The sequence below is a fragment of the Nomascus leucogenys genome, chromosome 8 (genome assembly GCF_006542625.1).
Source record: "Nomascus leucogenys isolate Asia chromosome 8, Asia_NLE_v1, whole genome shotgun sequence".
NCBI classification, from domain to species: domain Eukaryota; kingdom Metazoa; phylum Chordata; class Mammalia; order Primates; family Hylobatidae; genus Nomascus; species Nomascus leucogenys.
The window spans coordinates 39,208,783-39,233,677 of NC_044388.1; the positions used below are offsets into that span (position 1 = coordinate 39,208,783).

General features: G+C 39.0%; 1 pseudogene; it reads right to left on the reverse strand.

Annotated features, from left to right (window-relative positions):
• Positions 1–549: 549 nt before the first annotated feature.
• LOC100592785 lies at positions 550–6,067 on the reverse strand (annotated as a pseudogene).
• Positions 6,068–24,895: the final 18,828 nt, after the last annotated feature.

A 24,895-nucleotide genomic window follows, 5' to 3' on the forward strand; every position in this document is an offset into this window, starting at 1 on the left:
GGCGAAGAAATGCTTATCTACAGTCGCAGCCGCTATTCAGATCTATTTCACTGCCTTGCAGAAAAGGCCGACTGTCGTCTCTTTATCCCATGGCCGATTTCTTGTGAAATCTCCTAACTTTTAAATACTTCCAATCAAAAGACTGCGGTTCAAATGCAGCTCACCGGGAGCGTGTTTGCAAACTCTGGAGTAAACAAGAGTGGGAAGCTGATGAGGTGAGTACCTCAGTTCGATAGTGATGGCCAAGAAACGGGGAATTTTGTACCTAAGGCGAAAATGAAATTCTACGCCGGAGGGTCCCGGAAGGAGGACTGAATTAAATGCAGATTAGAGTCAGGGCAGGGCAAGGTGGCGGGAGAACTAGGCTGCTATCCTAGGTGACTGGCCTATCCAGCCAGCGCGGCCGGAGGTACAGACCATGTACAGACCACGGCGAGGGGTGTTAGGGGCTTCTCGGGATAAAGGCAGCGAGTGGCTGCCTATTCCCTACCTGACTCTTTCAGATGTAAGCCTTCTGTGGAGCAGACCCTAATTCTCCCCCCCGATTCCTTAGGTCACTCGGCGATTTACTTCCTTCGCCGGCTCCTCACAGTCCTCCACAGCCCTACGACTTCCGCTTGCCTCGTCGTCTGGGAAACGGCCGACTTCCGGCCGTGCAGTGGTGGGCTGAGCCAAAATGGCTGAGGAGAAAATCGCTACGGTGAGCGTCGAGATTTTGTTGCCCGGCCGCAGGGCAAGGCAGGCTGGCGAGTGGCTTCTGTCCCATGCAGCGGTTCCTCGAGAGAGGCGGAGCTGGGTGCCGAGCGGCTCAGGGTGGGCGGGGCGACACGGTCCCCTTTCTACTGTCCCGGCACCTGGTCGCATGGGGCAAGTCTGGATAAAGGAGAGACTTATTTCTTATAAAGCGTTGCAGCCTGCCTGGTGGCTATTCTTTTTCTTTTTTCCTTTTGACACAGGGTCTCACTTTATTGTGCAGGCTGGAGTGCAGATGTACCATCATGGCTCACTGCAGCCTCAATCTCCCAGGCCCAGGAAATCCTCCCACTTCAGCCTCCTGAGTAGCTAGGACAACAGGAATGCACCACCATGCTTGGTTAAATTTTTAAATTTGTGTAGAGATGGAGTCTCACTATGTTTCCCAGGCTGGTCTTGACCTCCTGGGCTCAAGCAATCCTCCTTTATCAGCCTCTCAAAAGGCTGGGCTGGAATTACAAGAAGATACATTCCTTCTTGTATCAGTGGGGAAAGAGTATTAAGAGCAAAATTTCCAGATAATAATTTCATTTTAGGTAATAGGAAAAAAGTAATGATGAATGTAGAGATATTTTTATTTGTAGGTAAGATCTTGAAGAGCTGAGAGAGTTTTTTTATAGAGAAGCTGTAGTATATAGACTGTGAAGTAGAAGAAATTTTACATAGGGCAATATCACAAAGTTGATTATTTTTTCATAATTTAGTTTTGTTTCCTTAAATAAATTACAATATGGGTATATCTCATACTTTAACAGTCTTTCATATATACAAAGTATAAGATTTGTAGTTTTCTTGGTAAATATATAAGTGATTGAATGAAGTGATTGTATGGACTATTAAGAGAGGATTCATTCCTACCTTAGTAATAATTACTACATAAGATACAGAAGTAAACACTTTTTACTTATTTTATTGATTCATATTCTGAAAAAGTTTCCTGTAGAAAGAGTTAAAGTGAATCTACTATATCAACTTCCAAATTTATAAGATATTTTGCATTTTCTAAATTCCTTGGAGATACTTAAAAAGATAACTTTTTCAAAATCAACCTATTCATTTATAAATTGATAAAAACCTAGTCTTATATGGGTGGTTTTTGCCAGGATATTCATAGCCCAAATAATATTTTAGTGAAAAAAATTCAAATTTGTTAATGCTGAATTAATAGTGTAGACACTATCAGGAGATTAGAGGAAGGGAGAAGACATCTGCATTTATGTTGCTCAGATTTTTTTGATGATGGTTTTATCTTAAGTTGGCTGCAACCCTTTGCTGAAGTACACAGCTCCTGCCAAATAATAGCTTTTTCGGCACAGCTACTCTCTGAGTTCTAGTATCTACTCCATATCCTTTGCCCCTTCAGTCCTAGAAGTGTTAATGGCTCTTGCCATTGCTGATCCTGGAATACTACCCTATCTTTGTTTATTTCTGTAATGTTCATGCATTTTTAAAAATTTTTTTAATTTTTAATTTTTTTATTTTTGAGACGGAGTCTCTCTCTGTCCCCCAGGCTGGAGTGCAGTGGTGCGATCTCGGCTCACTGCAAGTTCCGCCTCCCGGGTTCACGCCATTCTCCTGCCTCAGCCTCCCGAGTAGCTGGGACTACAGGCACCCGCCACCACAACCGGCTAATTTTTTGCGTTTTTCTTTTTTTAGTAGAGACGGGGTTTCACTGTGTTAGCCAGGATGGTCTCGATATCCTGACCTCGTTATCCGCCTGCCCCAGCCTCCCAAAGTGCTGGGATTACAGGCATGAGCCACCGTGCCCGGCCAATGTTCATGCATTTTAATGGGCCATTTTATTAAAGTCTTCTTAATTATCTAGTTTGAGTGTGCCATTTTTTATTGCCAGGTTCCTGACAATACACTCCATCTGCTATAGAAAGCACCCACGCTGTGCTGATCTTGGTGCCTCCAAATACAGGTCCCTGTAAGTATCTCAACCTCTCTTAAAGGTCTTCCTTTGGTTGGTGTATAGTTTTTCATGGCTGAGTAACAAATTAAAACAATCATTGGGAAATAGTTTTCTGGGTAGCCTTGGAGAGACCCAACTCTTCTCCCTCTTTCTCACTTGTAGTTCTCAATGTAACTGTGGCATGTACTGGGAATGGAACATCTTGATGTAAGGAGGAGCTAGCAGGATCAGCCTAGACTCTGTTCCAGTTCCCCCCTAGAAACAGGACATCCTTAAGTGGGTCAGCCCAGCCAGTCTTGTGACCCTGAGGTATAAAGCCCAAGGTGGGCTGGCTGCAAGAGAGGCACATAGAGATGAGAGTCCATCCACCCTAGGTAGCTTTCCTGAGCTTTAGGAAAGCTCAGGAAAGCATTCATTCCATAAATGGCATTCATTTAGGAGCCTGGATAAACATGAGTCCTAGGCTTCTATTATCCCTTGCTACCTGTGTATAATTAATTAACCTGCTTCATGTAACTTTGTGTGTGGGTGTTACGTCTCAACCGACTCAGACAAGTCGGTAACCTGCGCCCAGTGAATGCGCTTCACAGTGGTAGCAGTTTAACGTCCACCTATTCATTATCTCACAGTTCTGTAGGTCAGAAGTCTGGGCTTGGCGTAATTGGCATAATAGTCTTCCACTCAGCTTCTCACAAGGCCAAAATCAAGGTGTCCTCTGGCTGTCTTCCTGGGAGCTTGGGATCTTCTTCCAGGCTCATTCATTGTTGGTGGAATTAAATGCCTTGTGGTTATAGGCTGCGGTTCCATTTCCTTGCTAGTTGTTGGCTGATCCTAACCACAAGGCCTTCTCACAACATAGCAGCTACTTCTTCAAAGCCAGCAGGGGAATTTCTCTCTAGCCCACTATGAGGGAGTTGTAAAAAATATAATGTAGTCACAGGAGGGACCTTCCTATCATTTTTACCGCACAAAGTGACTGATACAGTTTGGGTATTTGTTTCTGCCCAAACCTCATGTTGAAATTTAATCCCCAATGTTCGAAGTGGGACCTGGTGTGAGGTGTTTGGGTCATAGGAGCAGATCCATGACCCCACTGTGATCCATGGGATCACAATGAGTGAGTTCTCATGAGATCTGATTGTTTAAAGTGTGTGGAACCTTCCCCACTCTCTCTCGCTGCTGCTCTCACCATGTGACGTGCCTGCTCCTGATTCACCTTCCATCATGAGTAAAAGCCTCCTCAGGAGCTGAGCAGATGCCAGCACCATGCTTGTACACACTACAGAATGATGAGCTAATAAAACCTCTTTTCTTTATAAATTACCCAGTCTCAGGTATTTCTTTAAGATAGCAATGCAACAAGGACCTAATGCTGTACTTAATTAAAGGAGTGATATACCATTATATTCACACATTTCCCCCAAACTTGAGGGAAGGGACTCTACAGAGTATGTGTGCTAGGGATGGGAATCCTGGGGGTCATTTGAGATTCTGCCTACTATAGTGGTGAAGGGGGTTGGGGGTATCTAACTGCTTCAGATATACCTACAACTAACTTTCCTATTTTATTCATTAGTGTACCCTCAATTATCTAAGATACCTTTGTCTCAATTACTCAGCCTTACTGTAGTTCTGTAGTCTAAAATGATCTGTTGATAAGCTTTCACAATTGGTGGCTTAGATGCAGCATTCTTGGGTCTGATAAGACTTAGTGATTTAGTTTGTCTTGAGATAAATTTTCCAGTCTCCTGCCTGAGAGTGTGGCAAGTTTACACCAGATTGTGTCTCTTCTGTGGTTGATTGAGGAAAGAAAGCTGGAGGCCAAATAACCATCAAATAGGCAGACTTTAACTTAATCATTCTACCTTCAGAACAGCACTTCACCTTAATGATTTTCTGCCTATAACTCCAAGTCTCTCTGGTTTATTATCTTTTCTAGAAAATTGACCCCATTTCTCCTATGAAGATAGTGCACGGTGTTGCGTTTCTGCTCCAAGTGGTGTTGAAAGCTGGGCTTTTAACTGTTTTCTTGTCGTCTATTAATCTAGACTCACCCTTTTGATGTCCCACCTTGTCTTTCCCCTTCAGTGTTCCCACTGCCCACTTTCTCAGCTGTTGGGGGATTCTGTGAACAAAACTTGCTGTTTATCTTCAGATTTACATGTTTGGGAATGAGCTCTCCTGCCAACTCCTTTATTATCCTTGACTACCAGCTTTTAATTTCCATCTATTGTGGTTTGAAGTTACCTCATTTCCTTGAATATAATGTTTTTGCTTCTGTGTCTCCATTGATTATTGCTTATGAGACATTTTCAATTAGAACAGGGGACACATGTGGTTTTATTCTACCACAAATACCAAAGGCCAATATAATAATAATAATAATTACTATATTATTATAATTTATTTATTTTTTGAGACGGAATCTCACTCTATCACCAGGCTGGAGTGCAGTGGTGCAATCTCGGCTCACTGCAACCTCTGCCTCCTGGGTTCAAGTGATTCTCCTGCCTCAGCCTCCCGAATAGGTGGGACTACCTCCAGGCACCCGCCACCACGCCCAGCTAATTTTTGTATTTTTAGTAGAGGTGGGGTTTCACCATGTTGGCCAGGATGGTCTCGATCTCCTGACCTTGTGATCCACCTGCCTCGGCCTCCCAAAGTGCTGGGATTACAGGCATGAGCCGCTGTACCCGGTCTTGTTTTATTTTTTATTTTATTTTTTGACTTGTAACAGTAGAATTTATTCAAATGTACCTTAATATAGGCGCTGGAGCTTGTCCTCTTGATACACAAGGCCCGGACATTCTGCCAGTTTTTCTTGAGCAATGACACCAGGAAGTTGACAGCCAGGTGAATGTTATACACAAGCTCATTGTCTGTCATCTTCACATGACCAACAGCCACAGCCAGATATAACACCTTCTTCATTTGGAACTTTATGGTAAACTTCACCTTGTCCACTTTGGCCACCATGTTTTCCTTGGGTGTGAGCAGCGAAGAGAACTTTCCTGCCTTATTTAGGCCTGGGCCAGGGATTGGGATCTGCTTGATCAGAGACTCTGAGGCCAAAATTGCATCATACTTCTTGGCCAGCTTCTTGACCAGTTTCTTATTCCTGTTGAGTTTTTTCAGTGCCTCGATATCCATATGGGGAATTTCCATGGCCTTGGCCTCGTCACAGTGCAGCTGCTTCCCCAGGACACACACGGAGAACTTGGGGTGGGGAGTGGACTTAAGTCTGACTGTGCCCGAGAAGCGCTTGTCCTTCTGGGGGTCATAATTCAAGCTGATCTGCAACTCCACCGTATCCAGGAACTTGTGGCGTTTGTGCTGGTTCCTGTGCAGGACTTCCCGCACCGCCTCCTACAGGGTGTCGTGAGAGACTTTGCTACTCATGGCTTCTTGAGCCGGCTATCAGGAAAAGAGCCTGTCATTATTTTATAATAAAGTTCATATAGCATGGCATCTACTCTGGAAGCTTGGACTGTTCTTATGGAAAGAGTCTTAAACCCATTGTCTCTGAAGAAATGAGAGTGCTAACAGGATGGCTCTTCATACAAGTGAAACTGAGAATTTGCATGGATTACTTGTGTTGGTTTGTTAGTCTGCCTGCCCTCTGCAATGCATAAAATCACTTTGCCAAGTTAGTAAAGGCCCTTAGAGTTGCTGGAGTGATGATTAGATGGGTTTCTGCTTGCAGAGAATTCATATCAGCAATAGATCTGCTGGCAGCATTTGTGTTGCTCAACTTTTAGAAAAAAATCAAGTAATAAACATGAATATCAGTGGTTTGAGTAAGAAATATATTTAGGGGTAAGAATTCCCATTAGAAAATCCAAAATGGGCTAGGCTGGGGGGAAGAATTCCCATTAGAAAGTCCGAAATGGGCTAGGCACTTTTTGATTTGCTAAAAATAAATCAATTATTAGGGAGCTATTTATTTTATTAAAACATTTTCATTTATTGAAAAGAATGTCTAAGCTTCTTACTAACACATGTGGGAGACACACAATAGACATCAAGGAACTCATAGGTGGTGCTGTTAACCAAGATGCGCAGGCTAGCTTTTATGTAGAGGTGGATAAAATTGTAGTGAAGGCTTGAACTAAACACGTTGGATCTCAAACTTGGCTGCAAAACATGAAAACTTAAAAAAAAAGTGAGAATCTCATGGATGTGTATGCATGTGGGAGTGCATGCAAATACACACACACTGATGCCTCAGATCACCTCAAGGAAATGAAACCAGAACTCTGGGGATAAAACTTAGGTTCTGGAATTTTACAATTTGTCTAGCATTTTTTGGATAGTTCAATGTGTAGCTAGCATTGTGAATTGCTGAACTAAGATTACAGGCAACTTTAGAGGAAGATATAGATGGGGAGAGAGGTAGTTACTTTTTTTCTGTTTCTATTGATGTTTCATACATTTCGAGAAAGCCATTGAGAAAACTCTTTAAACACTTTCTGCTCTCTCTACTTCCCCTAGGAATAGGAGTGGCAGAGAATCTCAGTCACCAAATCTCAGTATCCTACATAGAGAATCAAGTGCCTTGCTTTAGAGCAAAGACTTGGTCAATTAGCATTAGATAAATTTTCTGTGTTTCCAAAGGTAGAAATATTGTCACCATCCTCCCACTTTAATCAAGCCACCAATTGCCATTTTACCTATTTAATTACAGGCTTCCTTTTGAAAGGTTGGCTGCTGAGGAATTAGTTTCCAGGGTCACTGAACCCCTGTGAACAGCGTCACCTCTGAATGCCACAGAGGGTGCTCATTCTCAATTCAGAGGCTTGTCTACTTAGATCTCTGCTGCAAGCCCTAGGATGTAGTCAACCTGCAAAACATCGCTCAGAAAGAAAGTTGCAAGTGCTCGACCAGCCCCTTTGAGGATATTGAATTCGGTTCTTATTTTTAACCATGTTTAAAGGTGGGATCTCTTCATTTATTATGATAAAACCCATCTTTCATTCTGAAAGGTAAATCAAAGCAAGAACAAAACAGTGTAATCAGTGCCTCTGATGGTTTATACAGGATATGGACATATTTCAGAATTGTAAATATGAATGTGAATTTTTGTATGAGTGTAAACTGATACTGATAGCAAGAAAAATTTCCCCCTTCCATTGTTAAAGAGAAGAGAGTTAAAGTTGTTTCTCTCTGTTTATCATTGTTCTTTTTTTTCTGACATAAGCAGTTGTTTTAGCCTCTAAAGACTCGGGTAGATATGCATAAACTGATCTGGGTTTCATTCTATTTCACAAATCAATGAACAAAGCTGTCCTCCTGAAAAATTATTGAAAGCTCTTCATTACAAATGACAATGAAGGAAACTAGAAGAACCAGATGGAGTTCTAAATCCTAAGTGGGTTTTCTGAGCATCCGAATAGGCTGAGGTAAAGTAAATAAATAAAAAATAAAGCCAACTCTGTTTGACTTGCAAATTTGTTATGAAATAAATATGGAATGCTTCAATGCTGGCTTAACCAGCCCTTCTTCTCTGAAATATTAGTGCAAATTTATTTAGCTTCTTTCCTCCTTGAAGATTCTCAAACATTCTATAAGTTATGAGTAGAGATGTTCCCTAGGGAGATAGAAAAATAACATAGCAGAAAGGGGCAGTAAACATTTCCAGCCCTTCAATGATGTTAGAAACTATTTGAATTCAGGATAGTGACAATATTCCTTCCTCCAACATATGTATAGACAGTTTCCCAGGTCTTATGGTTGAATAGTTCATGTTGGAATAGCGAGTCACCATACAAAAAAAGTCTTTGTTTAGAATTTCTTGGTAAAAAGGAAGAGAAAACATTTATTTATATTATAAAAAAAGGAAACCGTTTTCTAAAAAGTGACTACTCAATGACACTATCTAATTTGAAAGAGTTTTGAAAACATTTTGGCACATTTCAATATTTCAATTGGATTGGAGAGGACATCCTTCAAATGGTAAACATTTATTTCAGAGCCTTCCCCAAGAGAAAGAGTTGCTCCCTCACTTTGTTTTCTTTTTCTTTAGGAATCTAAGGGAGTGATACATCTTTCTGTCTTATAATCTCTGTAGATCCAAATTCACAAATATTTAGCCTATGGAATTCAGCACTATGTTTTGTGTTTTGCTCAAATTGGATTGCAGTGAGCTTTTCTAGAACAAGTTGGATCTTTATCTCTTTCCTTTCCTGGACTTGAAGGCTTTGTAATCACCCAATTGGGTTCTTCTTGCCTGCTGCCCAGAAAAAGCTAATACACTGAGAACAGCAGGAATGTTTGCAGCAAAGGAAGAGTTTAACGATCACAGGGCCAGCCAAGTGGAAGGATAGGAGATAATTCTCAAATCTGCCTCGCCAAGAATTTGGGGACTGGGGTTTTCAAGGATAGCTTGGCAGTCAGAGGACTAGGGAATGCGGATTGCTGATGAGGTGGGTCTGGGATGAAACCATAGGGGGTTGACACTGTCTTATTGTGCTGAGCCAGTTACTGGGTGGGGATTACAACTACAAGATGTTAGTTGGTCTGTATAGAATGCAAGGTCTGAAAAATGTCTCAAACACTAGTCTTCAAGTATTTATAGTAGTGATGTTATCTATAGGGGCAACTGAGGAAGTTAATCTTGTGACTATTGGCTGTGAGACTCCTGAGTAGCAAGTAGTTTTAAAAAAGCAAGTTATAAAACAATGACTTCTTAAGAGTTTATGTCAACAGAAGAAACAATGGCTGGTTAGAGTTTCCGCTATGCCTACAGCTTAGCAGAATTCAGGCTCCTACCTATCCCAATTCTAACCTTGTGGTCCTTCATTTGTTTTACAAAGGTGGTTTCAGCCCCTGAGCAAGGAGAAGGTTAGTGTTTGGAAAGGACCGTTATCATCTTTGTTTTAGACTTAAACTACAAATGAAATTCCTCCAATAGTTAACTAAGAGTGAGCAGACAGTTATCTTGCAAGGTTAGAAGTAAGACTGAGTCAGTTATGTTAGATTTCCCCCACTGTCATAAGTTTCATAAAAGTGGTTTCAGCATTGCTTTGGGTTCTTAGATCACTCTTAGCTCCTGCTGGCCTGGGACACTCTACATATACTTTTAAGCAACTCCATCAACTACTGCATTACGTAAAAGCATGGAGTTAATTTAGTTTTGGTATTCTTTATTTCAAGGATTTATTAACATTTACATTTTGGAAACATAATAATGAGAAAGACACTCCCTGACCTCAGTGTGCTTACACACTACCAGGCAAAAAATTAATACATGATACTAATAAAATACTTTAAAGAAAATACATAGATGGTCATAAGCAAAGCAGCATAAGGATTTACAGGGAAACTGTTATTCGAATCAAGGTAATTAGTAATTAACACTTCAGCTAGACTTGTAGGCAACATATTTGAGTTGGATCATTCAATGGTAACTCTAAGTTTAGATACAATAGGCAAGATGTTCCTGGAATTAGGTAGCTGTGAAGAGTTATTCCCATATCTAAATTTCCTTCCATAAATTCATGAGGGAGTACCACAAAGAGATTGCTACCCAGAGCATCCCATTTTTTTAAATGTTAGGCTTTAATAATCATAAATAAGCCAATGATTAAGTACAAAGAAATAAGCAACTGAGAAATCCTGTAAGATGGAGCCAGGCTAATGCAAAGCATCATTCTGATTGAGCAAGGTGATGCTGGATACTCCTCATTCTACTCACCCAAGGTTCAATTCCAAGAAGACTCTGTGGGGCAGGCCAGGGAAAGTTGGTGCAGCCTCTGCCTATTCATTCCTGCTGATTCATGAACCCCAAACAATGCCTATGTCTTTTCTGAGTAGTCCAGGGTTTGCTGCAACCCTAGTATAAATATTCCAAGACAGCTCTGATTCTCTAATAAATGTAAGTAAATAGATTCTGGTCTATAAGATGTGATTTATGAAACATACAAATCTTTCCTTGCAAAACTATTATTTTCTCATCATTTTCCCCCTATGCCTGAAATTACATACCTTAAGGAATAACCTTTTAATTTAGAGATAAATTAATTATAGGTTGACATACATATATTTCAAATAGGTTCCCTGTTAAATCTAATTGGTCATTCACACCTCAGTGTAAATTAATTTAATTAGATATTTTACTCAGAGAAAAATTTAATGCAAAATAAAAGAAGGGAAGAAATAACATTTGTTAGTACCAGACAATTAAATACATTTTTTTCAAGTAGCCCATAAACCTAGTGGATTCTGCATCATTATTAAAAAGGACTCTGGAGTTCAAACTGGCTCAAGTTAACCCTGCTAGTAGTAGAAGCAATATATATCCAGTTCTGTGTCAATATAAGTTAAATACACTTGAAGAAGAGAAAGTAGGAAGAAGAGGAAGAGGAAGAGGGAGAGAGGAGGAGTCAGAGGATTCAGAGATCAGTGTTGCTAAAATTTTTGTTTACATTCTATATGCATGCAACATACCCTGTTGTAAGAGTACCCTTGAATAAAATACGTAAGTAAAATTTATTTCTGTGCAATAGTACCTAAGGGAAATGATTATAAGCTGTATTTTGATTACACGTGATGCAATATGAACATCTGTATCACATGTAGATAGATAAATGTGAGTAATAAAGGCTAAACAAAAAATATAAAATAGCAAACAGCAACAGTATTTTTTTCCTTGCAGTCTCACTCTCTTATTAGTAAATAAAACTAAAAGAATATTCACAGGTTTTCACTTCAGGGACTATAAAGATGCCAGTGACTGGTTGATTCTATCATTTAGAGTAGCCATAGGTAGGCAGTAGCTTGAGTTTACCATTCAGATAAATGGTAGATATTGTGCAACTACTCAGAATAAAACCGTTCAGAAACAGTTCTGAAAAGTAAATTTGGGGGAGCATATTTCCAAATGTATTATTGTGCTGGCTTTTGGTCATAGAGTTGAAAGATCTCTAAAATAGAGCAGCATTTCATTGTCTTCTATACATATGTGCTATTTAAGACCTAGGTAATAATGCTATATTAAAAGCATAAAAACCACCAGCCTGGCATTTTCCAGGGTGTTATATGTATACTTCTGGTGTTATAGGAAATGATTGTTTTTTGGTGGTGGTGGTGGGGTGTGTTTGTGTGTGTGTGTGTGTGTGTGCATGTGTATGTGTATATGTAAGTATATATATCTAGATATGCACACACACGTATCTGAAGAGTTCATTATTGTAATAAATAATAAATAGACCTTTGTTTAAAAGGAATATTCTATAAGGTAAGGCTAAGTTCATTTAAGTATTGAACCTTTGTGAGTTGATTAAAAATATTACATTAGTAGTGTAGGTGGTATCCAGATGTGACAAAAATTGTGATATTAAAACATGAATTAAATTTGAAGAAAAACAGCATCATCCTAGACAACAAGCTATCGGAGGGCAGGGAACTTAGAATCCTTTTTCTTGTGCCATATTTGCAGTTGTTTGTATAAGGCCTAGCACATAGTTGATGTTCAATAAATTTTGAATGAATTAATACTAAATGAATACTAAGGAAAGTTAACTTTGCCTCTACTGTGAGTTTGTGGAAATTGTTTATTCCTTCTGAACTGTCAAGCATCAATCTATTGAAAGAAAATGATAATTACAGTCCTCCTATTTCACAAGGCTATTGTAAAATGCAAATACAATAACATAAATAAAAGTACCTTGCAAACTGCTGAACATCATACAAGATAAAGATAATTTTATATTGTTTGTAATTCACATGTCATAGGTTGACAACCTAGGTAAATGACTTACTATACCATTTCTCTTAGTGTTAGAGACCACAAATGTGTCATGAAAAAATTCAATACTCCTAGGGGCATGTTAAACATTTTTATCTAAGTGCTACAAGAAATGTATCCTGGTCCCTGGTGTTTTATCCAACCACACAAAGTTTTTTAGTTTTAGAAGAAAATGAACTTAAATAACTTAGCTACATGCATCATACACACATGAAATGCACAATTAGCTATGAGCATTACAGGAGAGACTTGCAGTGTTCGTAATAATTGTCATTATGGAAAATTGCTCATGTACAGCTGGATTGTGTCCATCACGTAGCCTTGGTGTGGTAGATTAAAGGCAACCACAAATTCTTTGTTACCCTTCTCATTGAGAAGTGGACTCTAATTCCTCTTCTCTCCAACCAGGACTGGCCTTAGTGAATACTTCGACCAACAGAATATGGAGCTAGCTTCTGGGTCTAGGCCTTAAGAGACCATCAGCTTCCACTTCCTATGTCTAAAAATGCTTTCTCTGGAAGTCCTGAGCCATCCACCATGTGACACTATGATGTCCCTAAGACTGCTGTCTGTAGAGGCCATTTATAAACTCTCTGATAGACAGTTCTGGCTGAGCCCAGCCTGACGGCTATCCTTAACAAAAACCCAGCCATGAGTGTCAAGTTGTCTTGGACCTTCCAGATCAAGCTCATATTCTGCCAGCTGAATAGTCAGGTACCTCTGTCAACATCGTGTAGAACTGAAAGGTTCTCCAACCCTTCTTTTATTTGATTTCATTTTATTTATTTTATTTTTTGAGGTGGAGTCTCACTCTGTTGCCCAGACTGGAGTGCAGTGGCGCCATCTTGGCTCACTGCAACCTCTGCCTCCTGGTTCAAGTGATTCTCCTGCCTCAGGAGAGTGATTCTCAAGTAGCTGGGACTACAGGCAGGTGCCACCACATCTGGCTAATTTTTGTATTTTTAGTGGAGATGGGGATTCTCCATGTTGGCCAGACTGGTCTTGAACTCCTGACCTCAAGTGATCCGCCCACCTCGGCCTCCCAAAGTGCTGGGATTACAAACATAAGCCACTGTGTCCGGCATCCCTTCTTGATTCCTGACCCACAAAATTGTGAAATAAAATTAAGAGGTTGTTTCATTTTATCAGGGGTAATTTGTTATACAATAATAGAAGGCAGGAACGCTCAGCTAACAGTCCACAAAATTTTCTTCCTCCATAGTAATTCCATATAATGTGTGTGCTATGTATATTTGCAAAAGATCTCTTATTTGCTACTTTTGTATTTCTTATATCCTCAATTCATACAAATAAATCAATGGATTGTGGAAATACAGAGGTAGTAAAGTAGTAATTTTAATGAAAACATTACAGCTTCAAAAATAACATTAGAATGAATATTGAAGAAAATTCCAGTGCAAACACAAGGTTTTATGTACTAAGGGTTTTATATACACAGGGTTTTTATGTACATAATTTTTTACATACTGAGATAAATGAGTCTCTGAGTATGATATGTAATTGGAAAAAAGAGGTAAAATTGAAAGTATAAAAACATATTTTAAAATTCAGACTGGTGTGTTCACTATTAAGAAATTTTGTCAAATGGTAGCATAGAATTTACTGAGTCTTTTGTGTTATTTTCAAACAAATCAAAGTAACAACTCTAGTAATCCAAATTAGTTTCTCTTTAACAAGTGAAAAACAGTGCTTTCAAGTAAAAATTATGGCCCCGAAGCATCATTCAAAATTGCTCTCTTTGTAACTACAATGAGATTTAACTCACATTGAAACAGAGAAGATTGTAATATCACCTGAAAGTTATTAACAAACATCATGCTCTGCACCTTATCCCTAAAATTCCATTTCAAGTGACAATAATGGATATTACATAATAGCAATGTCATATAGTATAGAAATCCAATTACTGGTTTGTGAATTTCTGCCAACAGAGCAGACAGTTGACCTTATATTTAGATAAATTAAAGTACAAAAGATGAATCAGTATGATGCCTTAAGTGATACACCTATAAAAGAGATGCTCAACAACTATGTCCTTTTTATCATTGATAGTACAAACTATAAGGGAAAATAGTTTTGGTTTACTTTCTCATTATTTTGTAAACCATGATGTAGGCTCCTACCATTTCATTAGGCTGAGCAGAGACTGTGTAGGTATGTACCTGCTCTGTGTGATACGGTCTGCTAGGGAATAAATGCTGCTTTACTCACAAAGAAATGTGGTGGTTGATGATACTACTTCCTGATGTCTATTCAGCATGGGCACGAACACTAAGCATTGGGATTAGATTGAGTTTTAGCTATTAAGAATTAGTAGTTTTATCATGTTGTTTGAAGAAACATTCCACAGTTTTGCTATACTGACCATTTAGGGAATGTTGGTTACATGTAAACTGAAAAATTTAGAGATTTCAAATATTTATTATTAATTTTGATAGCTCAGTAGTTTTATTTCAGGTGGCGTGGTCAAGTGATAATATATTCAGATTTTAAATTATGGATCAGTCACTTTACAGGCAAAAGAAAGCAAGTTTTTAACTTTAAGGCAATATAGGGATTTAATAAGACTGAATTAATTATTGTGGAAATAATTGAGTTAAGTTTTTTGATGTTTTTATTTAGTTATTAAGGAAAAAAAATATGCCCATGATATAGTAGAAATCTCTCTCTACAGTTTCTTCCCAAATTGAAACATTCAAAATTCTCCTTTTGAAAGCAAATGCTTATGGTATTGTCATCTGACAGGATCCTGAGATTAGACTTCATGAAAAAAATTACTTCAAATTTCAAGGCCTATTTCAAAGCAAATATTCAAAATTAACTGTCAGTGACTCAAAAAGCTTGTATCCATTCCAATATCTTTAATTATGTTGTGGGTTTCTTTTTTTACTTAGTATACATGGAATAAACACAGAAAACTAGATTTTGTATCTGACCAAAATATCACCTATTCATTATTGAGTCAAATATTTTATAGTTTTTTTGGTGACATTTGGTGAACAATGTCACTCTTTTAGTGAAGCAAAATAAAATAAAAATTTTACTAATTTAATAAAAATTTTACTAATTTAAAACTCCCTGTTATTTTTATGGAAAGTAAGTCACATTCCTTCAGGAAAAGGCAAAATATAGAAAGAAAGAGGAAGTCAGTAGTTAGGGTGAAGAGCTGGGGGGGGGATCTGATGCAGAGGAGCAGTATGAAGTCTTCTTGAAGTGTTTGCAATGCTGGCCATTCTATCAGTGGTGGTGGTTACAAGTGTGTAAGAACTCATGGAACTCTATGCCAAAAAGGGTAAACTTTTCTATTTGTAATTTTTTTTTTTTTTCTGAGATGGAATCTCGCTCTGTCACGTAGGCTGGAGTGCAGTGGTGCCATCTCGGCTAACTGCAGCCTCCGCCTCCCGGGTTCAAGAGATTCTCATGCCTCAACTTCCAGAGTAGCCAGGATTACAGGTGCCCATCATCATACCTGGCTAATTTTTGTATTTTTAGTAGAGACGGGGTTTCACCATGTTGGCCAGGCTGGTCTTGAACTCCTGACCTCAAGTAATTCGCCTGCCTTGGCCTCCCGAAGTGCTGGGATTACAGATATGAGCCACTGTGCTCAGCTATTTGTGATTTTTTAAAAATAAAATGAATCTTTTAAAGTGATGCAGAATAAAGTGTTCATATTTGCATTAAACTCATTGATTTGTCTGAAATATTGAAATACAATTTTTCATTTTTCATTTTTTTTTTTACAGTAGGTTTACAGACTGTATGAGTCTTTATCTCCTTTTTCAGGCTATCATGAAATCCTAGAGTTTAGGTGGAAGGGAATGAGAAAAGATACTAGAAGCAATAAAAACAGAAGTAGAGCCATGAAACCCGTGGAAGAGTTGGAAGGCATGCCTGCTCTGCTGAACTAAATATAGTGAAGTTATTCTCAGCACTGATGCCCAGGTGCAAATACACACATCTGGATTTGATAGCAACATGCTCACAGAAAGACACCAAGAAGCAGTGGATAAAATATTCTGTTATTACACACAGAATATTTTACAAAATATTCTGTCTTTACATGAAAATTGCCTAGTATTTCTTCCTGGAATGTCATTTTCTTTAGTATTCACTATTTAAATGTATTACTTCCTTAGATAAAAACCAGGAGACTAATGATTTAAGTCCCTTTTGTCTTTCCTTCCTTCCTCAATATTCTTCTCATAAAAGAATATTTACTTAAAAAGTGCTTCAGGTACTAAAGCAATTGGTCAGACCTTCGAACTACTTCCCTCACAATTGAATTTAAAGCATCTGTTGCAAGCAACATAACAATCACCATAGTAAGAAAGGAGCTGTGGAGAGACAGGAGATTAAGAATCATAAGGTCTCCATGCTAAACCCAGTTCTGTCATTTATGGGATGACCTTGGGTGACAATGAGTATGATGATGATCATGATGCTGATTTCTTACTCCCAAATCCAAGAGCACTGAGATTGGGTCTGAAGATACTGGACCTGAAAATAATAGACTTCGCTCAGTTTAATGCACAGGATTATTAAACATGAAGAAAGTCACGGGTTCTGGAAATAGATACTAGTGATGACTACATAACACTGCGAAAATATTTAGTGCCACTGAATCGGACACTTAGCCATGGTTAAAATGGTAAGTTTTATATATATTTTGCCACAATAGAAAAAAAGATATGAAAACAGCATAGGCAAAGAATATACCTAATACAAGCCTGTTTCTCAGGTGACACCTTTTATTCTTTATGAACACTTATTCCAGGTGGAACCATGAAAATAGTCAGCAACTTCAGGAATCTGCCACACCTGAGAAGCCCTCCAAGAAAGTATGGGGAAAAGAAAGCCAGATCAGATTGTTACTGTGTCTGTGTAGAAAGAAGTAGACATAGGAGACTCCATTTTGTTCTGTACTAAGAGAAATTCTTCTGCCTTGAGATGCTGTTAATCTATAACCTTACCCCCAACCCCGTGCTCTCTGAAACATGTGCTGTGTCAACTCAGGGTTAAATGGATTAAGGGCTGTGCAAGATGTGCTTTGTTAAACAGATGCTTGAAGGCAGCATACTCGTTAAGAGTCATCACCACTCCCTAATCTCAGGTACCCAGGGACACAAACACTGCGGAAGGCCGCAGGGACCTCTGCCTAGAAAAGCCAGGTATTGTCCAAGGTTTCTCCCCATGTGATAGTCTGAAATATGGCCTCGTGGGAAGGGAAAGACCTGACCCTGACCGTCCCCCATCCCGACACCCGTAAAGGGTCTGTGTTGAGGAGGATTAGTACAAGAGGAAGGAACGCCTCTTTGCAGTTGAGACAAGAGGAAGGCATCTGTCTCCTGCCCATCCCTGGGCAGTGGAATGTCTCCGTATAAAACCCGATTGTACGTTCCATCTACCAAGATAGGGGAAAACCGTCTTAGGACTGGAGGTGGGACATGCGGGCAGCAATACTCCTCTGTAAGGTATTGAGATGTTTATGTGTATGCATATCTAAAGCACAGCACTTAATTCTTTACCTTGTCTATGATGCAGAGACCTTTGTTCACGTGTTTATCTGCTGAACTTCTCTCCACTATTATCCTATGACCTTGCCATATCCCCCTCTCAGAGAAACACCCAAGAATGATCAATAAATACTAAGGGAACTCAGAGGCCGGCAGGATCCTCCATATGCTGAACGCTGGTCCCCTGGGCCCCCTTATTTCTTTCTCTATACTTTGTCTCTGTGTCTTTTTATTTTCTAAGTCTCTCGTTCCACCTAATGAGAAACACCCACAGGTGTGGAGGGGCAACCCACCCCTTCAGAAAGCATCTTGAGTTTTATCTTCCCCTGTGCAGAAGAGCTGTCTCAATGCCCAAACACAATTTCTAGTAAGTAAGACAATAAGTTTGCCACGAGGTCAGCCACATCCCCCAGGCCTAATGTCCTGGTAACAGGGCTGGAAAATTCCTGCTGTACCAAAGTTGTTCAATCTCCTTTTCCTTATCTTTGCTGCTCATTGAGAAACCTTATTTTGCTTGTGTCTATGTGGCAAAACCTGGGAATTTTCACTGATGTTCACGTCAGCTTGTCCACAGTCAGGCATGATACACACATGCAAATAAAACCATTACAGTGGTATGAGCTCCTTCTCCTGTCTAAAATTTTCTTCTATGTGAAGGGAGCTTCATTATTATAACACTCTTGGTTCTTCATATACTTTTTTTCAAGAGCAGTAGCTTAATCAGATTATTGTGTTTGGAAAGATAGATGAGGCCTAAGTAGCCCAGCTTCTTGCTAATTCCTTATTCTTGGAAGCAGCTTTGCTCACATAGATTATGCATTATCTTTTGCTCCTTCATATTGTCTATTTTATAGGGACCTGCCTCTAGGTGGGGAGATGTCTGAGAGCCTGAGACTGGATATTTCTGTCTAGTTTCAGGGAGCACTGTTGGCTGTGTGTGTGTGTGTGTGTGTACAACATTCTTCAATATCAGCTTATTCAGTAAAGGCAGGATTTTATCCTTCCCCCAGCCCCCCTATTCTCACTCCATTTGTTTTACTTCCAAGTTAGTTCAGAACTTAGGCAGACAAGAGAGATGCTATTTACTGAGACTATCAAAACACCCCAACATCTGCTGCATGAATTAATGAGTTTGAAAAAGAGACAATGAATAAAGTGTGGAAGGCCAGAACATAGGAGAAGTAATTGAGGCTTCTTATGTGCCTTGAGCGGGGAAGTTGAACTTTAGAGATGCTTCATTAAAACAAATTGAGTATTCAGTTGATGACGTGCAGGCCTTGCTCTTCTTGAACAAAGGCCTCAGCAGTGGCGCAGACCTCAGAAGGCTGATGGTCTTAGCAAAGATTTGGGCCATACAAAACAGTGAGCAAGCTTCAGCAAGGGGACTGTGCTCTAGCAAAGATTTCAGAGTCCAGACCTTAGCCAAAATGCTGGCTTCAGGCCTTAAGAGCATTATCCAAACACCAGCTGGCCCTGACTGTATCAGCAAAGGCTGGGCCATTTGCATGTGCAGGCCACCTGGGGGCTACAGCAAGGTTTTGTGGGAAGTGGGGTCTCTGCTCATCTCTGCTGCTCACAGAGCCCTTATAAGCCGGCTCAGGTTTTCGATTAGACAGAAAAGAGAGTTTTACTGGTCTTTTTTAGCTTTGGAGGAAAAGCAATGTTTGATGCTTTTAAACTGCAAAGCAGCTGACGTCTACAGAATACTGGTGAGGTTCTTGCTTTAAATTGTTAATGCCAACTGGAGTGTTTGTAAGTGAAATAACAAGGTGTTGTTTTTTGTTTTTTTTTTTCAAATAAACAGGAACAGTATCAGCATAAGGGCAGGAATTGATCCAACTAGATTTTTAAAAAAGTTTATACTTGTGGATGCAAGGAAATTGATGAATGGAAGTTAACTATATGCTTCCCTCTGCTTTTGTGAATTTTAATGCCAGGCCTAGGCACATGGTCCTAGACACTATGTCCCAAGTTGCTTTCTGCATTTTAGAGAAATGCATATTGTGGGCAGTTCACGTGGATTAAAATGGCTTGTTCACGTGGTCTCAAGAATGATCTCTGTAAGTTAAGTACATAGAATTTAAACTAACAGCATGGCTATTCGCTAGCAATATTTAAATCTGTTACCATACAGTGTCCACCCTCAATATGTCACTGGATTAACAAAGCTCTGGTGCTCAAAGGAGGAATTAAAATTTGAATATGCTGAATGAAAAAAGGAAGACACCTAAAATAACTATCTCATCTCTGATGGGCTTCATTGGTCAATAAAATTTGACATAATTTGGGAATATCAAATAAAATAGAGATCAAGTTTTCAGCTGTGGGTCTGTTGTTAATTTAATAATTGATTTTTGTGAACTACTTAGGAGCTTAAGGGAAAAATCTACCCTGCATATCAACAGCCCCAGGAGAACACTTAAAAGATTTGTACTTGCTTTATGTTGCAGGGTAGTTTTATGAAACTGGGAGCACTTGTCTCCTGATAAAACACTGATCTTCTCAAAAAAGACAAAGAAGGACAGGTTCTGTACAGCAAAAGAAACTGTCAACAGAGTAAACAGACAACCTACAAAACGAGAGAAAAAATACTTGCAAACTATGCATCTGACAAAGGTCTAATATCCAGAGTCTTTAAGGAACTTAAACAAATTAACAAACAAAAAATAAACACCTCCATTTAAAAGTGGGCAAAAAACATGAACAGACACTTGTCAAAATAAGACATACACGTGACCAAGAAGCAAATAAAAATAAGCTCAACATTACTAAGCATTAGAAAAATACAAATTGAAGCCACAGGGAGACACCATCTCACAAGAGTCAGAATGGCTCTTAATAACATGTAAAAAAGTAACAGATGCTGGCAGGGTTGAGGAAAAAAAGGAATACTTACTTATACACTGCTGGTGGAGTGTAAATTAGTCCAGCCATTGTGGAAAGCAGTGTGATGAATTTCTCAACTTAAAAGAGAACTACCATTTGACCCAGCAATCCCAATATTGGGTATATACCTTTAAGTCGTTTTACCATAAAGACACATGCACACATATGTTCATCACTATTCACAATAGCAAAGACATAGAATCAACCTAAATGCCCATCAACAGTAAATTGGATACAGAAAATGTGGTACATATATACCATAGAATACTATGCAGCCACAAAGAAAACCAAGATCGTGTCCTCTGCAGCAACATAGATGAAGCTGGAGGCCATTATCCTAAGTGAACAAATGTAGGAACAGAAAAATAAATACTGCATATTCTCACTTATAAGTAGGAGCTAAACACTCGGTACACATGGACACAAAGATGGGATCAGCAGACATCAGGTGGAGGATGGGAGGAGGGTCAGGATCAAAAAACTACTTATCAGGTACTAAGCTTATTACCTCAGTGACAATCTGCACACTAAACCTTCATGACTTGCAACTTACTTACATAAGAAACCTGCACATCTGCCCCAAATTTAAAATAAACGTTAACAAAACAGCAACAAAACACTGATCTTGGAGAGAGGAATGGCCACGACTTGAGTCAGCCATGAGGTTAATGGTTAAGATTAATGTGTTAAAAGAACAAATAGTTGAATTGTTTGGGGAAAAATCTTACTTTTTTTTTTTTTTCTCCGAGGTGGAGTCTCACTCTGTCACCTAGGCTGGAGTGCAGTGGAGCCATCTAGGCTCACTGCAACCTCTGCCTCCTGGGTTCAAGCAATTCTCCTGCCTCAGCCTCCCAAGTAGCTGGGATTATAGGTGCCCGCTACCACGCACAGCCAATTTTTGTATTTTTAGTAGAGACGGGGTTTCACCATGTTGGTCAGGCTGGTCTCGATCTCCTGGTCTTAGGCTATCCACCCGCCTTGGCCTCCTAAAGTGCAGAGATTACAGGTGTGAGCCACTGTGCCCAGCCAAGAATCTTCTTTCCCGGGACTGGAGTGTCCTTTCATGTGGAAGGCTCTCTATTAGCATAGCTCTCCACACCTCTCTTCCTTCACTCATTCTTTTCAACAGAGGAGAGACATAATCCCTTTAATTAGTTGGGAAAAGAACCTGGACACAAGAGGCTATGAAAACATTAGGCTGTTTTCTTTTGTCAGACACATGATAGGGTTACATTTCTCCACCCAAATGAAGTCAGACCAGTTATTTCTTCCTCTTACCATAAGGATCAGCAGCCTGAACTATTAAGTAGGATGGTGTTGATGTTGAATAGAGCTCCCAACCAACCCTTGATGGACACGTAGTATGAATCTCTGTGAGTGGAAAGACTTGCTACCCATATTGTTAGGTAGCCTATTTTCATCAATGCAGAAATTAGCTCGTAGAAATGGAGTGACCTCATAACAAAAAATCTAAACTATGTGATATTGCCTTAAAGGCTGGGGAACAGAGAATGAGGGAAATAATATTAAAGCCTGGAAATATTGTGAACCATGTTTTTCAATGACATGATATTTGATAGAAAGCATCACCTGTAATAACTCAACAGGCAGATAATATATCCAATGAACTTATTGGTCGTAGTGAAGAGTTTAGAAAAAAAGAATATAGTACCATAAATTGGTGCTGTTTGCTCCATTTGAAAAGATTCCATAATCACAGAAGAGCCTTATGAATTTGCAAAAAGAGAATGAAAATTGAGAAGAAACTTGAAGGGTTATAAGGCTGATTGAAAAGGCAAAATAAAAAATTGAGACATTCCTTGAGTGACAAAAACTTAAAGGGTGATAGAACTCAGCCTTGCTGGTGAGGATGAAATCAGAGATTTTACTTATCACAACCATTGTTAAAACCTGAAAAAAATAGGTTAATGTCATGCCTAGCAATTCCCCTGAGTTTTACAATATGGCTCAGGGAATTAAAGCTAAAAGTATAGTTCTCACCACATAAGCTCAAAGTATTTAGTAAGTCCAGAGAACGAGGCATGCCTCTAAAAGAAAGGTAGTCTTGGTTATTGGTATCTGGATCCTACTAGAATCAAATAGAAGTCATTCTTCTGAATTGTACTGTCTGGGAAGATACAAAACAATACTAAAAACATTATTTGAGACCTAAAAAAAATTACTCTTGAAGTGCTAACCTTCATGAGCAGGAAGCAAGCTAAAAAGCTGCTCTGCCTTCCAAGAGGATATGTCCTCTAATATCCTCATTAGATGTGGTCAAGAAAAGTAATAAAGAGGACTTTTCCAAAAGTCAGAGCCAGTTGCCATAGAAATTATTTGACTATAGAGCATTTTCCAGGAATGAGAAGTGAGAACTAGTCAAGGAATGTTACCTTTGCCAGAGATAGGGCCCATCCAACGTCTGCTCAGTGGGATTTAGAATTGCTACGAACTAGTAACTATACGATGTCTCCTGTCCTCCAACCCACCCCTTTTTAAATGAGAATGCTGAAGTTGTCCTGTTTGCCTTCCACTATGGTATACTCCATATGTGACTGTAGTGGTTGTGGCAGGGTGAGGATGTAAAAAAAAAATCACTTGTTTTTGTACTTCGTAGGTGTTTAGAACAAGAAGAATTATATATGTTCCTGATATCCATATTTTCCCCATTACCTCTTGATGCATTGACTACAAGTTCACCCAAAGATCCTAGACCTTGACTTGATGCTTTGACTTGATGGAACTTGGGGTGGTCTTCCTTGAGAAAGTGGTGAGTCTACTTTGTGTAAGAAGGAGAGTGAAGCAAATATTTAGTGGTAAGAAGGGAGAACTATTGGGGATGTTCACAAATATGCTGCTTGTCCTTCATTCTCTGCACAGGATAGAATCAAACCTCCCTGCCTACTTCAGTTTGTTTGAACATAAGGCTTGTTTTTGTCAATGCAATGTGAGAAGGACTGGTGTGTGTCACTTCTGGCTTTGTGTGTTTCACCAAGCTTCCTTCACCATTGCCACAGCTACCTGCAGGGTTCTAGATATTGGGTACTCCATCAGCTTAAGTCCTAAAGTGAGATACATATGGACCTCATCCCTAAAACTGACGAACTGTAGAAATGTTGTTTGAGCCAGGAATAAACCAATCCCACCTGATACTATAGCCCTGGTATTACTCTTCCCTACTTCTTAGGAGCAAGCGTGCCCATAGAGAATGCGTTTACTGCTGCTCTTAGATGCCATAAGTCTTACAGTTCCAGTGATGCCTGGAAGATGTAATCAGAAAGCCCCATTGTCTAAAGATGTAAGTTAAGTTTTCCAGCCTGGCCTCTATAAATAACAAAATCTTATCAGTGAATTATTTGTCTTATTCTCTATTGTATGGAAATTCAAGTATAGAATAGAAGGACTGATCTGGAACACAACAAATGCAACGTTTTTCAGCAACATTCATTGGGCACTATTCTTACAAATCTTCACAACTACTTTAATAGGGAGGTTTTGGTTATTATTCTCATATCCTTACAGATAATGTCACTATTAACAGTTTTTAAAGAAGAAGAAACTAAGATACGGAGAACTTAATTTTCAACAAATTAGCCTCATTTCTTTTAGCTTATGATTTATTAAAAAAGATATCTAGAAAATGAATGAAACATTATTCTTTTTTATTTGTACAACCATGTGGGAGTTTTTGGTTGTGTCTGCATTATGCTTTGAGGAAAAAAGGAATTAGGTTTTTTAAGAATAAGATATCATTGGCCCCTAAATAAATAATTTACTGAAATAGAATTCCAGGCAAGTAAAGGAATCTGAAAATTTATTTTAAAATGTACTCATTAATAGCCTGTCAGACCAGAAAATTGTAAAACTCTGTAGCACTTTGTATTGCCTATTATGGGTAATAGTATATGGTGAAAATTTGATTTCACATTGATTGAGTCATTAGACAAGTTAACTTTAAACATTCTTTGAAAAGCCATATCAGTATGAATAGATGAATAAGTAGATATGCTGGTTGCATAATAAAATATTTTTAGAAGCATGTAGGAATCTTTGGGGGTAAGA